Source organism: Monodon monoceros, unplaced genomic scaffold (genome assembly GCF_005190385.1).
Source record: "Monodon monoceros isolate NGI ecotype Baffin Bay Population unplaced genomic scaffold, NGI_Narwhal_1 Super_Scaffold_2, whole genome shotgun sequence".
Classification (NCBI taxonomy): Eukaryota; Metazoa; Chordata; class Mammalia; order Artiodactyla; family Monodontidae; genus Monodon; species Monodon monoceros.
This window is the reverse complement of record NW_021703776.1, coordinates 14,454,850-14,470,238: the sequence shown is the minus strand read 5'-3', so window position 1 is coordinate 14,470,238 and position 15,389 is coordinate 14,454,850.

The window sequence follows — 15,389 nt, the reverse complement described above, 5'->3', positions numbered from 1 at the left end:
AAATAGGTAATGATCCTTTAGAGGATGAAGCCCCACTTCATAACATGCAATTTTGTTAACCACTCTGTTTAGAAAACCGGGCTCCTTCTGGTTTCCCAGCGCCGGTAGCTCTGCTTGACGCATGAGGTTGGAGCTGCGTCCGTCATGCCACTTTAGATTACTGGATCTCACAGGATGCTACAAGGCAGACACACCCCAGGCTGACTCACTGAGTGGGAAGTTTAAAAAGATGGTTTTCCTCAGCCACCAATTAGATAAACCACATTTTCCAGGAGAAAAACAGCATCTTGAAAAGTTCTTTACAAACAAAGCTCTTTTGCTCTTAATACTTTCGGTCATGTTTTCTTGTGAAGGGAAGTATAACTTTAACCTTAATTGCACTTACAAATTAGCAAGTAAAATATAATGCCACCCTTTCCCCCTTCCTTCCTTCCTTTCTTTTCTTTTCTTTTCTTTTTTTTTTTTTTCTTCAAAAGGAGACCCTTTCATGATTTTAGCTCTGGTAAAATTAGAGCTTTCTTCCTCTTTGCCTCTTCCCTCAAAGTTGTGGTTTTGACAACCACTTGGTGAATAAGTTATAGATGCCTGAGCTCTGTTTCCTCTGCTCTGGTTACTCTTCTTCATATGCTTTTTCTCCTACCTTTTACTGCAACCTCCTTGAAAATGTAGTGAGAAAAGGACACTTGCAGCTTGTGCCTTTTTGAAAATGGCAATTTGTGTTTAAGATATTTGTCAGGAAGAATGAGGCACCAAATAATAATTTAAATCTCCTCACCTCATGTTTTTCCAGTGCTGGTTACATGTTTGGAAAGTACTGGGTAAGTGTCTCTCACTTAAGATTCCCAAGGACAAAGGACATGTTTGTGTTTTCTATCTCCTGGTATACAATTTACCTAATGCATATTGAGTTACGTGTTCAAAAGCAGACTTTCTTTGTCATGTAAAAGAATAAATAAAAGAAAAAACACAAAATCAAATATTTTGCACAAAATATTTTGTACAAAACCTCATGTCCTTATTCACCCAAAACTTGAGACCAAGGTGACAATATTGTTGCTTGGGGTTCCATATAGATATTCTGGGCCCGAAGACCCTTTGTGCATATTTTTAATATAGACATCTAGATTCGAGACCAGTAGTTGATAATCACTGTCCCCTTCCTGTAATCCTCTTGGGTATGTGAATACAAGGATCCAGCAACACTAAGGCATCCCCCTGCTTGCTGTCTCTTAGATCTGTCTTTATCGGAGTCAATTTACAGCAGCCAAAGGTAATATGTGCTCAATAAATTTGGATGAAAGTAGTGCCCACAGATAAAAATGATGTGACCAGGTTTTTTGTGTGGTTATGTGTGTGGGTGTCTGTACTATCCCATTTAGGTCTCATAATAATTAAGAAAGGTATTATCTCCACTTCACAAATGAGAAAATAGTGGCTGGCTCAGATGAGTAGTTTGCTGAAAGTCAGAAAACTCAGTTGTTAAATCTGGCTTCAAGATGTGGGCTCTTGGGGACTTCTCTGGTGGCACAGTGGTTAAGAATCCGCCTGCCAATGCAGAGGACACGGGTTCGAGCCCTGGTCAAGGAATATTCCACATGTCGCGGAGCAACCAAGCCCATGTGCCACAACAACTGAGCCTGCGCTTTACAGCCTGCAAGCCACACCTACTGAAGCCCGCGTACCTAGAGCCCGTGCTCCGCAACAAGAGAAGCCACCACAATGAGAAGCCTGCGCACCGCAACGAAGAGTAGCCCCGGCTTGCTGCAACTAGGGGAAGCCAACGCAGCCAAAAAAAAAAAAAAGATGTGTGCTCTTAAATAATGCTGCTCCTACCAAATTATATTTCCTCTCTTGTATTAGATAATCTGCCACTCTTTTCCACTTCAATTCCATTAGCTATTTCTTGACAGTTAGTTTACAACAGATTGGTAGGAAAACAGACACCAGAGAGATAAAAGAAGTCTGTGCCTTTACATAGCGGTGTTATGATTTCTTTGTCATGGCCAAAGGCTTCACCACCAATTCTTTAGGGGAGTAGGGGTATGGGGCAAGTGAAAGGGAAATACAGTTCTTAAGATGGAATGAACAATACCATCCAAACCTTTCCATATCACCACTGTCTCCTTGGGTGTCCCGGGCCCTGTCCTCAATTTTGAGGGGCTTAGGAGTACCCTGGGCCTATGGGTTGGATGCCTACATAGGGTAACTTAGACAAGCCAACAGTCTTCAGACTTAGCAGAGCACTCCCCTGTTGGACAATCAGAGGGCAATACAGGCACCTGCAGTGGGTGCTCACCTGGAAGGCAAGGGATGGTCCCTGGGCATCATTGGCTCAGGTCACAAAAGGCTTTGTGGTGATGCATGGTGCTGACATAAATTAGAGAAAATAAGAGCAGACTTTGGATACTAATCCTGCTTCTCTCCTCCAGGTGCAGAAGCCCTCTCCCAATCCTCCATCCTACTTGCCTCCATCCCTCCCTATCTCCCAGCCTACGTATTCTACCTACTGTTTATGATCAAACGTTATGCACTTTCAGGCAGATTTAGGAGCATGTTCTGGAAGTCAATGCTGAGCACTGTTTTCTATGAACGTTCCATAGGTTCCAACCATCCTAACATTCTCCCAGGTAATGGATGGAATGAGGGAAGTTCATTAACAAGAAAAAGCAAGCATAAAACTCATATTAATATGTTTCAAAATATAATATTGCACTTAAGACTCCAGAGGATCTTACACAAGTTCTTTTCTTAACGTATTTGAAGGATTTTGAGGCTCATCACATAAGCATCATGTTTTCAAAAATTGAAGCTGTCAAATGTTGAAATCAATACAGCTTTGCTACACTAAACTTATGCCACTTTTGTACTGTAATTTGCTAATTTTATACTCTACTGACCCTGTCTCAATATATCTGAATTTCAACAAGCCTTTTTATAAGAGAAAGTCTTTCTGATAGAAAGTTCCTATCATTGACCAAGGGTAACTACAGATGAGTAGGTGGGTGGATCATTAATGAGCTTGATTCAGCTTGGAGAGGAATTTCTAGGGCTGCTTAACAGACATCAAAACCTGAATAAAGTTAGTAAGGATATGTTAATCCAATTCAGACACTGTGAAACTAGAATAGTAGACAGTGACAGATGTCCATGAGAGGTGCAATGTCGAGTGGGGAGCTGAGAAACCTTTAAACGTGACTGGTCACTAACAAGCATAAATGTTCATTAAGCAGAGCTAAATGCAAGATTCTACACCTGGGTTGAAAAAGACCTGTGTAAGATGTAGGATGTGGCTTATAGCACCACACATAAAAAATAAAACAACATAATATCAAAAACTCCTCTTTTGAGTCAACATTAGAGTGACGACACAAATTCAGTGTAATGTTAGAATGATAGATTTATCTGTCTAAGAGGCTGCGTACTCTTGCTGTAGCTATAGATGTCAGGGGCTAAAATTTTCTTTACTGTCTTCGTTTCCTTTAGTGACTCCTATTATCTTTAAGTTTCCATAGAGACTCTTTCTTAAGTAGGGTCTGAGCTTTGCAGTTCTTTTAGCTATAATTCACTGTTATCATGTAGGAGCCCTATCGATGTGGTGGTTAAAATGTGGAGGGAGGGGAACAGTTCTACTCCCGTGATTAGGTCTTAGTCTTTTAGGGATCCCGTGCCCTAACCGACTTTCACAAGTACTTCTAAGCTCCCTGTCCCAGTCCTGTCCATCAGTGAGACAGTAAGGCTAGAGGGGGCTGCAGTAGGGTACTTCCCTTCTCCTTAGTCAGTTAGGCTCTGGTTTACCTTGAGGTCAGGCCTTTGCTAAGGAGGGCAGAGAGTTCTGGGTATATTTCAGAATGATTACTCTCCCCTCCCTGTGCCAGAAGCACTGGGGTAGGGGGGTGGTTCCTCTGACCTTCACCCTAAGAACCTGATGTGGCTCCTGGAGGTAAAACATACGAAATGTGAAGTTTATCCACACTGAACCTCCAGCAATTTGTCAATGATCGTTTAAGTGCTCCTACCAGTAATGCCTCCACTTGCAGGCTTCTGTTCCTGGGCTTCTGCTTCCGTCATCTCTGATTCTTAGTATCTGCCTCTCTCTTTAGTTTTTGTGGCAGTGGTTTGCCATGTGACCTCAATTCTCAGATGGATCTAGAAAGGGTTGTTGATTTTTCAGTCTGTTCAGCATTTTTCTTGTTTTGAGAACAAGAGTGATGACTTCCAAGCTCTTTACAGGTCAGGCCAGAAACTGGAAGTCAGAATGACAGATTTATATCTAATCTAGAGAGAAAAGAGTAGTCCTGATGTAGACTAACCACATTCAAGGAATGAAGTTCAGTTGTAGTCACCTCACTTGAAAGAACATATCCAAAGAATAGTGAAAGGAAAATAAAGCCATCCTCAAATAAGAATTATTGAAAAATCTGAAAAGTGGCCTGACTCAGCATTAGTACCACACTGGTTTTCCCATTCAGGAAATTTATCCATGGTTGGTAAGCTATCTTAATGTCACTATTTTCCAGATCTAGATTTATAAAATATACAGACAACACCAACAATTTATTTTTTGTTACTTAGATATACATTGTGAAGTGATTTCTAATGAGGTGCCAGGAATTCTACCACAGAAACAGAAATATTTGGTAATCTCCAGCCACTGTTGGTAGAAATTCAGTAAGTACATTCTTTCTCATAGATGATGATGCTATATAATTTGGTAAAGTAAAAGTACTATGATTCACCTGTCAGTGAATTAGTGTCTCAGAAAATACCAAAAAATGCATATTAGATGATTCAAAGTCAATAAAAATTTTCCCACAAGAAAACATCAGACTCAGACAACTTTATAGAGTAGTTCTACCACACATTCAAGCAAAAAATAATTCCAGTTTTTCACAAAACTCTTCCAAGAGGATAGAGAAAGAGAATATGTCCAATCTCACTTTATAAGTCCAGCATTTCCATGTCCAAACCTGGCCAGTCAAATAAATAAAAAGTATGCAACAACAGCACTCTTGAACAAACATGCAAAATGTAAGTAATTAAATAAAATATTAGCAATTAGCATAAAGTATTATATAAGTTAATACATCAGAAGTAAGGTAAGCTTATCCCAGGATTGCAATGCTGGTTTAATAATAGAAAATCAATTAACATACTTTTTCATATATTAAAGGAAGAAAGGAAGATGATTACCTTAATAGATGCAGAAAAAGCATTTTAAAAAGTTCAATATTCGGGGTCCCTGGTGGCGCAGTGGTTGAGAATCTGCCTGCCAATGCAGGGGACATGGGTTCGAGCCCTGGTCTGGGAAGATCCCACATGCCGCAGAGCAACTGGGCCCGTGAGCCACAACTACTGAGCCTGCGCTCTCGATATGTATCTAATAACAGATTACAGCAATCTAATAGTGTATTAGAATTGGCCCCACACTGCAACGAAGAGGAGTCCCCGCTCGCCGCAACTAGAGAAAACCCGCGCGCAGCAACCGACACAGCCAAAAATAAATAAATAAATAAATTAATTTAAAAAAAAAGAATTTGCTGGTGAGACAGGCACCAGCATCACTGAGACGCTCTTCTCTTTAAGTTTGGAACTGTCATTACAGAACTGGGCTCGCAGACAGCAATGGGGATGATCCCAACATACTAGCGGCCAGGAGGTGTGGCGTAACCATTAGAATGGAGGTGGGCACAGTTATCACAAACAATAACAAATTAGCATGGCAGTCAGAGCAGCCATGGAGATATTTAACAGAATACAGTCTTCCAAGGGGCCCAAGAGATGGGCACTTTTCTGATCCAGACCCACTGAGCTTAAGCAGAGGCTGGGTGACCAGGAGATAGGATCCTACAACATCACAGCACTCAGTGGTAATTTTTTCTAGTCTTTGCTCAAAGGACGTAAAAGCCATTACCAGCAGGCAAAGGGAAAATCCAAATATATTGAGGACTGTTGGGCACAGGGACTGAGTTGACCTGAAGTGGCAAATGGTGTCCCTTGTTTAGGATAAGGGCACGTAGAAGTAAAGTAATTTTCTGTTTTAAGCCATTCAGTTTGTGGTCATTTGTTACTGTAGCCCTAAAAAACTAATACAGAACACTTCACTCTTGGCAAGGGCAGTGATTTATTTCATCTAAAGTTGATACGTGTTATGGGTATGGTTTGCCTTTCCTGCCTGCAGGACCTTGGCCAGCACAACAGAAAGCTTACAGTGACTCACCAGTACAGAACACAGAATGCTACCTAATACTGCCTCGGACCAAAGGTCCCATTTTACAGCAAAGATGGTACAACAGTAGACACATGTCCCAGGGACCTATGGGTCCTATCACAAAATACAATACCCAGAATATACTGACCTAATAGAGCAACTGAATGGCCTTTTGAAGATACAGATGAGGCATCAACATTTTACTGAATTCTGAACTATGGCTACTGCCCAGTCCCTGAAAACCTCTGTGTCAAGAGAACAGCAGACAAGGAAAAAGTTTAATTGACTCTGCTCATCATTAGGAGAAGGCAGAGCTGCTATTATGCAATGCAGGCAAGAAAGAATAAGTTTGGCACATAGGTGATCTACTGTATTATCTCTTGCCACTCCCTTGCACAATTGTGACAGTAAACAGACAAGTGCAGGAACTGTGTCCTGAGAAAGGCATAATCAGAGTCTCAAACATTTAGGGTTGAGGGTCTGGGTCATGCTTTGCGTAAGTCACCTGGACCAGCGGAGGTGCTAGTGAAGGGTGAGGAGAGTCTACAAGGGTGGTGGAGAAAGGGAATTACAAGTTACACCACTGAGTAACTTGAGTAATTATTTACTTGTATAATTAGGCGTGATGGGCAGTTAATTCCATTAGCCTTCCTTTTGTAAATTTCCCCCCAAAAGAGAATAAGCTGAATCCTGAAGGATCTTGACTATAGTGGATGCTGTAGTGTACCACCTGAATCCACCATGGCACTCATTCCCCAAGCTGCCTGGACTGTTGACTGCTGATAGGTTATGGTTGACTCTCTCTGTAAGAAAGAGAGCTGAAGGGAGTTGCCTTACCACAATGTTATATTACCCTAGAAGAAGCAGTCCATATGGAACATTTGGTTGATGTGAGGGTTAAAATGTCTGGCCTCTTTAACTCAATTTAGGACATCTCTGAAGAGTCCATGTAGCTCCAGAGCTTCTCATGATATCTACTGAGGCCTCTAATAAAATTGCATCACATTTAAATGTCTCCTTTAGCCCCATCCTGCTTGTCTCACTCCTTCTCAAGTATCGATCCCAAGGGCATAACTCCTGCACGTGAATCCCCATCTAAGTCTATTTCCCAGGAATCCCAAGCCAAGACAAGGGTTTACTGTGGCATTTGAGAAGCTGATCTTAAAATTTATATGAAAGCAAAATTCAAGAATAGTCAAGAAATTGCTAAAGAAGAACAAAGTTGGGAAATGGGTGTTGGTGTTGGTGGATCCTGCACTAATAGATGTCAAAACTTTGTTATAAAGATATAGGAAATGAGACAGTATAATTTTGCTACAGGAGCAGATAAATAACTAATGAAGAAGAATAGAAAACTGGGCATAGACTGAAACATACATGAAAACTTGAATCATGAGAGTGAGTCTCAGAGATCATTGAAGGGAAGATAAATTGCTTAGTAATTGTGTTGTTATGCAGAAATAAAATCCAATTGGATTAATGACATATATAGAAGACAAAACTGTAAAACTTTTAGGTGGCAACATAGGAGGATATCTTTCTGACATCAGGGTAGGGAAGGATTTTCTAAACAAGGCACAAAAAAGCATAAACTGTAAAGGAAAAATTACTACATTTGACTATGTTAACATTAAGAACTTCTTGTCATCAAATGTCACCATAAACAAAATGAAAAAGTAACTGACAAACTAGAAAAATGTATTTGAAATTCATACAACTACAAAGGAGTAGTATCCAGAATATGTAGAAACCCTGCAGATCAGTAAGAAAAAACTAAAAATTCTTTTTTTAAACAAAAGACATAAGCAAGTATCTTTTTATGACATGAATAGAAATCTTTTAAAAACATAAAATAAATAAAATAAAATAAAAATTGTCTAAAAATTTGTACCACTCAGATATATACAAATTTAGCCAGGAAAGATATTTGTCGGTTTTCACACTCTGAATGTAGACCACTCATTCCTTTTACTTATCTATGTACATTTCTTTATACTTTTCCAGTGACTTCAATCCTCATGAAAATCTCATCCTAAAAATATTCTTAACATATTATTTAACTAGTAAGCAAAAATTGGTCTCATCTCAACTAGATTTTCAAGCACAGTTCTTGAAAAAAAATTAAAATTCTTCATCATGCTTAAGAAGCACCATATATATATATACACACACACACACACATATATATACACACACACACATATATATATATACACATATTCACACATATGTATATATATGCAATAGCTGTGAAGGTGAATTTTGTATGTTTAAACACTATAAACATTAGAATTTATTTTGAAAATTAGCTCATGGGGAATTTCTGATCCAGTAGGAATTATGGTACAAACTGTCCAGGGAATATCAACTAGAAATGGAGTATTTAACCATATCCCTCTTACTTCCCATTAGTCCAGAAATATCAAATATGTTACGCATGTCCTGCCTTTCCTCTCACACTCAATCCTTGGTGCGATCACCAACATTTAGCATCTTTTCCAGTGGGTTACTAATTTTCTATGCCAATTCTCCTCCACGAAGTGCTCCAGGCAGCCACTATCAATTCTTCAGAGTTGGCAAAATAAATGACACTTATTTGCCATCTCCACTCCAGACCAAGAAGCATGATAAAATAGACATTTAAAATTTTACCTTTCGGGAACACTCTTTTCCTACAAATAACACAGACAATGTATTTTTCCTCATCCATGAGCACCTTATTTGCAATCTGAAGCACCAAACCCAGAATCAAATAGACTTGGAATGAACACTGGTGCACACACCATCTTCTAATGCTAGAAGGGCTTGTTTTTATAAAAGCCAATCTTATTTTTAGTCCTAGTCACTTTAGTCACTGTAACCAAAATTATGTAAACTTTCTAAATAGACTAAATATTCTAAAAATACAGTAAAACACCAACCTCCACACCAACCAAGTCACAATATGGGTGTCTGGCCTAAACCCACAAAATGAGAATGATGGGAAGGTCATTTATCAAACTGCAGTGACCATAACACACTCTCATCCCCGTATCAAAACAAGGCAATCAAATGGCTATTACTCAAAGTGATTCCATTATCTTTGGGAAAGCATCCCTGAACACCTGTAAATGCTTATCATATTAGACTTATGATTTAAATTCCGTGCTTATATCAATGTGCCTTTTGAACACTTTTCCATACTTTGGAAAATGATGGAACTATTTCCAAATTTGTTACTATGTTTTCAGAATCTCCTATGAAGAAATATGAATGTGGGCTGTGGAAAAAGAGTTTGTCCCAGTCTATTTGTTACCACTTATAGTACAGCCTTGGGTACTTAGATTCCTAAATGAATGCTTTGACCATTAGGAAGAATTGTGAAGATAAGTACATCAAACATTATGACTTTTTCATTTCCTCTTGTAGCCTTGGCTAATGGAGGTCCCACTACCGATGCCTTTAAATTACTGAGGCATATTTGGTAAAACAGAGAAATGTGTTTTCCCTTTTGTTGTCACTTGCTGTTGGAAAAGCAGCAAAGCCAAGCTGCTGCCTTACACCTGCTACATCACTGTATTTACTGTAAAATATTTCAGTTAAGACGACACGATGTGTGTATATAAGTTATCTTCAATCTACAATCTACAGAAGTTCGTTAACATTTGAGGTTTCCTAGCCCTGAATTCACACTCCAGAAAGTTAGCCTTTGAGAGACCCTATCAGGTTTCCATGCTCTAGAAGCAAATTTAAAAGGTACTTTAAATTGCAAGGTCTGAATCTCCACTATTGCATTTGTTAATTAGAAATATTTTCATTGGTGAAATGAGTGGTGATTAAGACGTGTGATTAGCAAGGAAGATTAGTGTGGATACCTCCACCCTTTCAAAAACAGGGTAAAAGAATTTGGTGAGCCCAACATTCTAACACTTTTGCAGCAAATAAAGCCTTATGACTAAACTCCACATCCCACTACAGCCCCACCCTTTCACTGTAACCACTTAATGGAGGATTTTTGTCATTTTTACTGATTGAAAAACAAATGATCTTGGTGCTGCCCATTTTTTTCTTGCATTTCCCTTGCAATAAACTTTAAAGCAAGGTGCTCTCAGAGTATACTAAGGGCAGAGAGTAAAATTATTGCAGCATTGTTTAAAGTGTGAAAAAATAAAGTGTAAACAAGATGAATGCTGATCAAATGAAAAATGGTCACGTAAATTATTCATGGAATATTACGCAATATTAGCAACTATTATTAAAGAATAATTAAGCTATGTAAAGTGACTTGGGACATGGAGGTATTCTAAAATGTGTTGAATGAGGAAAATGATGTGTGAGGAAGAGTATTTAATATTCCATTTTTATAAAGTAAACAATGACAAAAAGTGTATAGTGTATGTATGTGTGTATGTACATAAAATTATGAAAGGATATATAAAATGGGGCATGGAATGAGAGAGACGAGTGGGGTGGGAAAGTAAGGCAAGCAGAATATAAAAGCTGGGAAAAGACTACAATAAAGAATTTATAATGTGAAATTTTATTTGTATAAAATGATATGTGCATATGTATGCTCACAGAAAGTGGAAGAACAAGTTGCCTCTCTACCAGTGACTTATAGGGATGTTCATAGTATATTAAATAGAAAAAGATAAGTATGTTGTAATGAGTATCTTATGATCGTATTTCAGGATAAAGGGAATAAACCACACCTCTACGCAGATATATTTATGGCCATATATGTTTGTATGAGCAATAAAATGATACACAATTAGACCTCTAGGGTCTGATCTTGGGGTGGGGTGGATTAATAGGATGTGGGTTGCTGGGGTGTGTGCTTTCTAGCTTTGCCCATTTTTGAATTGCATTGTATTGATTTCCATATTACCACACAAATGCATTACTTCTGAAATTTGAAAACATGCAAATTACAGACTGTGGATATCTGAACAGTTTTCTAACATTGTTGAAATGAAAAAAAATTTCTTAAATATGCTTATTTATTTAAAGAATTTATTTTAAACCATTAACTTCACTAAATTCACCAATGTACTGAATCCTTATTGGAAATCCTTAACTTAGCTCCCTATTTTGGCCCAAGAGTGCTTAAAATTAATTCATTTGTAGTACTAAAATTCTTAAGCAACTACTGGACTAAAGCCGTCAAAGTTAAATCATGGTCATTGCCATTTAATCATGTTTATTGTCATTTTTGCATAGGAGTGACATTTCCGGTTTTTGAGTGCTGATTCATGAAAACTATCAAAAATTAGCATTTATGGAGCTGTTACTATATGCCATGCGTTACCCTTTTTTGGGGGAGCTATAATTTACATACAGTAAAATTTCCCGTTTTAAGTGTATTCTAACCATGAGTCCTCCAAGAAACAAATGCCAAGATGGGAATAAACATGCATTACATTGGCAAGTGTTTGCTCGTTTGATTGACTTTAGTTATTGTAATAGGGGTTTAGTTGTTTCCCACGGATATCTTTTACACAGAATTATATAAACAACCCTATACCACAGGTGGAATCTGTAGAACAGATTTATTTTAAATAGCTTGCCCATGGCAACTCAGAGCAAGCTGTCTGATCTTTAAAATGGTGCCTGTAGCCACTCGTGACCTATTGTCGCCAAGATCCTGAGTCTTCCTTAAGTGACAGTTGGTTGTGCAGGTGGTTACTCAGAGGCAATGGGGCATGCAATATATTTCCTGGTTCTTTCCTCAGTTCAAGGAGGTGATCAGTATCACAGAAAGTTTTGAAACTTTTTTCAGGCTTATCTTTGGATAGTGGGACTATCCAAAGAAAATATGGAAAAGTAGAAAACAGAGATGAAAAGTCAACCAGACTCTATTCAGTCAGCACTTAAGTTTAAGTTGCAGTTGAGGGAAGACAATTATTGAAAGACAATGTCAATAGTAAGCTGTGTGAGGCTACTGTAAAATGAGTTAAGTTTATTTACATAAATTTTCTCTGATGTGCTTCATATGTAGCGATGACACATCAGTAAAAATCAATTTTTGTTTTTTAGGACTATAGCATAAAATGCAGAAGAAATAAGATCATGTTACAATGTTCAATCTTCCATCTTTATGATTCAGAGTTTTGTAAAATTAGTGGAATGATTCTACTGAAAACTAGCATGATTAATCATGACTTCTAAGGAAATCATTTGATAGAAGGTGGTATGGAAGGGAAATTAAACAAAACCTTTGTGGGGTTTTCTTTGATGGTGTTTTGATCTTTTACTTTTGGCAGGGGTTAGAGTGCTGTTAGGGAAAGTGAGAAATGGTAGAGAAATGGAATTGTGTGAGTTAGGGATAAATAACTGAGTAACATGGCCCCAATAAGCCATGTCGGGCTGGGGCTGGAGGGTAGGTTTGAGAGAACGTGAACTGCAAGCTAGTTCATTTTTGTTTTCTGTATTTTTTGCTTTTTTAATCTAGGGTTACATTTATCCTTGCAGAAGATTATCAATAGAATACAGAGACAAAGAACACAGAAACTAGTCTTTATTCCAGACCCCTTGTGTGTGTGTATGTGTAAACTGGCAAGCTATAAGCTCTAATGAGCTTAGAAAAAGCATACCAGCTCCCATCTAACCAGAGCATCAATGTTTATCTACCTCTCCCATAATTAAAATCACATGTCTGACCACAAGCAATGGGTGAGGCTTTGCTTACCTTAATAACTGCATGTAACCTATTGGGCCACTAAGTGCCACTGGCTCTGTGAATTGAATCAGCAGGGAGAAAGAAAAGTGTCAGCATCGGAATCCACTTTAGGCATTTAAGCTGATTCCACAACTTATAAAACCATTCATATAAACAAATTCCAACTTCAGATATTTTTCTCCTCACCTCAGGTCCATCAAATTGTAAGTTAACTACTGATTCTGGTTGACTAACTCAACAGACCAAAAATGTGTAATCATTTGCTTAAAGTGCAAATGATTTGCAAAATTTCACCTAGATGTTTTTATTCATGTCGTGGGAAATTATGTATATTACCATTATTCAACATTTAAAAATCAGCCACTTTCTAAATAGTTTGAAATGTCAAGTCAAATCTAAATTCTCTATATTTTAAATTTAATTAAAATTGCACTAAGAATAGCAAAATAGGATGAATTATGAATTATTCAGAGCTAACTTAGACTATTGAAAGGAGAATGTAAATCTCAACCATTTCCAATAAGTTCAAAATCAGAAGTTAATTTTATTTCTTAAGTGAACCAAATTCTTTTTGTTTAAATGTCAATCTATTGTTCATAGAATTACAAACTTACTGTATTTTAGAAAAGACTTAAAGAATTGACACAAATAGTTAAAAATAAATCATTGGTAAAAAAAAATGTATGCATTCTAGATAAGTGATTCCATTCAATTATACATTTAATTGAGATATGTTAGGTTCCCAAACATAAGTTTAATTTTTTCTTCCCAAGTTTGGTCAACTTTGACTTAACAAAAACTGCATGCCTGCCTGGTTCTACCTTTTCTCTCTACTGGAATAGATAGATATCATGTTAACGAAATTTTAGTATTTGTTTTAATTTTATAACACACTCTATTTTACAATATCTTTTGTCTGTATGCATCAAGCATGGGCACTATTTGCAGATCTTAATTCTTGTCTAAGTAGATGGAAGAATTTCTTCAGAGGCATCTGATGTATGGTAACAAGACTATGAACAATTTGATAAATGTACATCAAAAGGCTGCAAGACATTTACCCATGTGAATCCAAGAAAACACAAAGCAATGCTAGGAGGAAGAGAAATGTAGAGAATAAATAAACTGAAACCAGCTTATGTAGAAACAATAAGTGACTTTATTGAAGTGGTTTGTGTCTCAACCTATCTTAAAGAGGAAACTATTTAGAATGATCATATATGATGCCAGCCTTCTTATGAAAGTTAGTGAAGCCAGCTGATGAATTTGTAGAAAAAGGTTTAGCTTTTTCTTCTTTCCTGTATTACATGATCTAGACTTGTAAATGGTGTGACTTGATTTTCAGGGATTGGGGTCTGCACCGTAACTTCATCAGTTCATTATTAATTACATTTTGTCAAGATAAAAAAAAGCTTAATATGATTCCAAAAGTAAACCATTCATTTTGGTATGTCACTGAGATTTTAAATTAAACTAGAGTAGAAGCTTCTGTTTTATAAATAAAATAAAATAATTAATATAAGAACAGTAGTTTTAACATCACAGATACACTTTTAGAATCAGAATCTGATGAAGTGTCCTTTCTTTCCCAGGAAAAAAACGCATATTCAAACTAAATTTTGTATACAATTTCTCTGCAAGCTTGTCCTTTGACATCAAAGTTTAAAACTTTTGAAGTAAAAGTTGGGACCAAGTTAAAGAATACATGCATGCAATAAGGATCACTGTATAATTATGTTTATTATTGCAAGACTGAGCACAATTTGGCTCAGATCCTTAGGATGCAGGGGAAAATAGAAACCGTATTTATGATGATTCTCATCAAGAAAATGAAACACAGTTTTTAGGGAAAACAAAGCCTTGCCTAGCAATAAATCATAAATAATTTCCCCTGGGACTATTTGGTAAACTTTACTTTGGAAACTGCATGATCTCAAATTCAATAGTCAATTTCATATAATTTCTTAATTTGGCCACTTAATAAAATAAGAGGGCATAAGATTACTGGAAACAGGCAGCCTATTTGTTGTCTGAATCATATAGGACAGGCATTCAACTCAACCACTTTTATCACTTCTATTCTTGGATTATGTTCCCTAAAATTTTACTCCTCCCTCAAAGTTGGGCTTTTTGTAGGTGCAATTCAGATATCAGCCCTCTGAAGAATCTCTGCTACATCTAGCCTTATGGAACGTAGGAAAAGAAGAAACAACATACGTATAAAAAAAGGTCCCCAAAGAAGAAAACCAAAACAATAAAATGAGATATTTAAAAAATCTATAATTAAAGAAAAACTTTCCTAAAATTAAGGAGATACATAAATATACATGTGTTTATAAATATTCTGGAAGTACGTGTTGAAAAGGCACACTATATACCGGGGAAAATAGGCTGAGAACACTGAGAAAAATCTAATAAAATTATTGGTTATTCAAGAAAGTGAGTAAATTCTTTTGACACCTGGACAAAAAGTCTAATTCCCTTACAAATGAAAGAAAATCAAATTGTTAACAGTTTTCAACA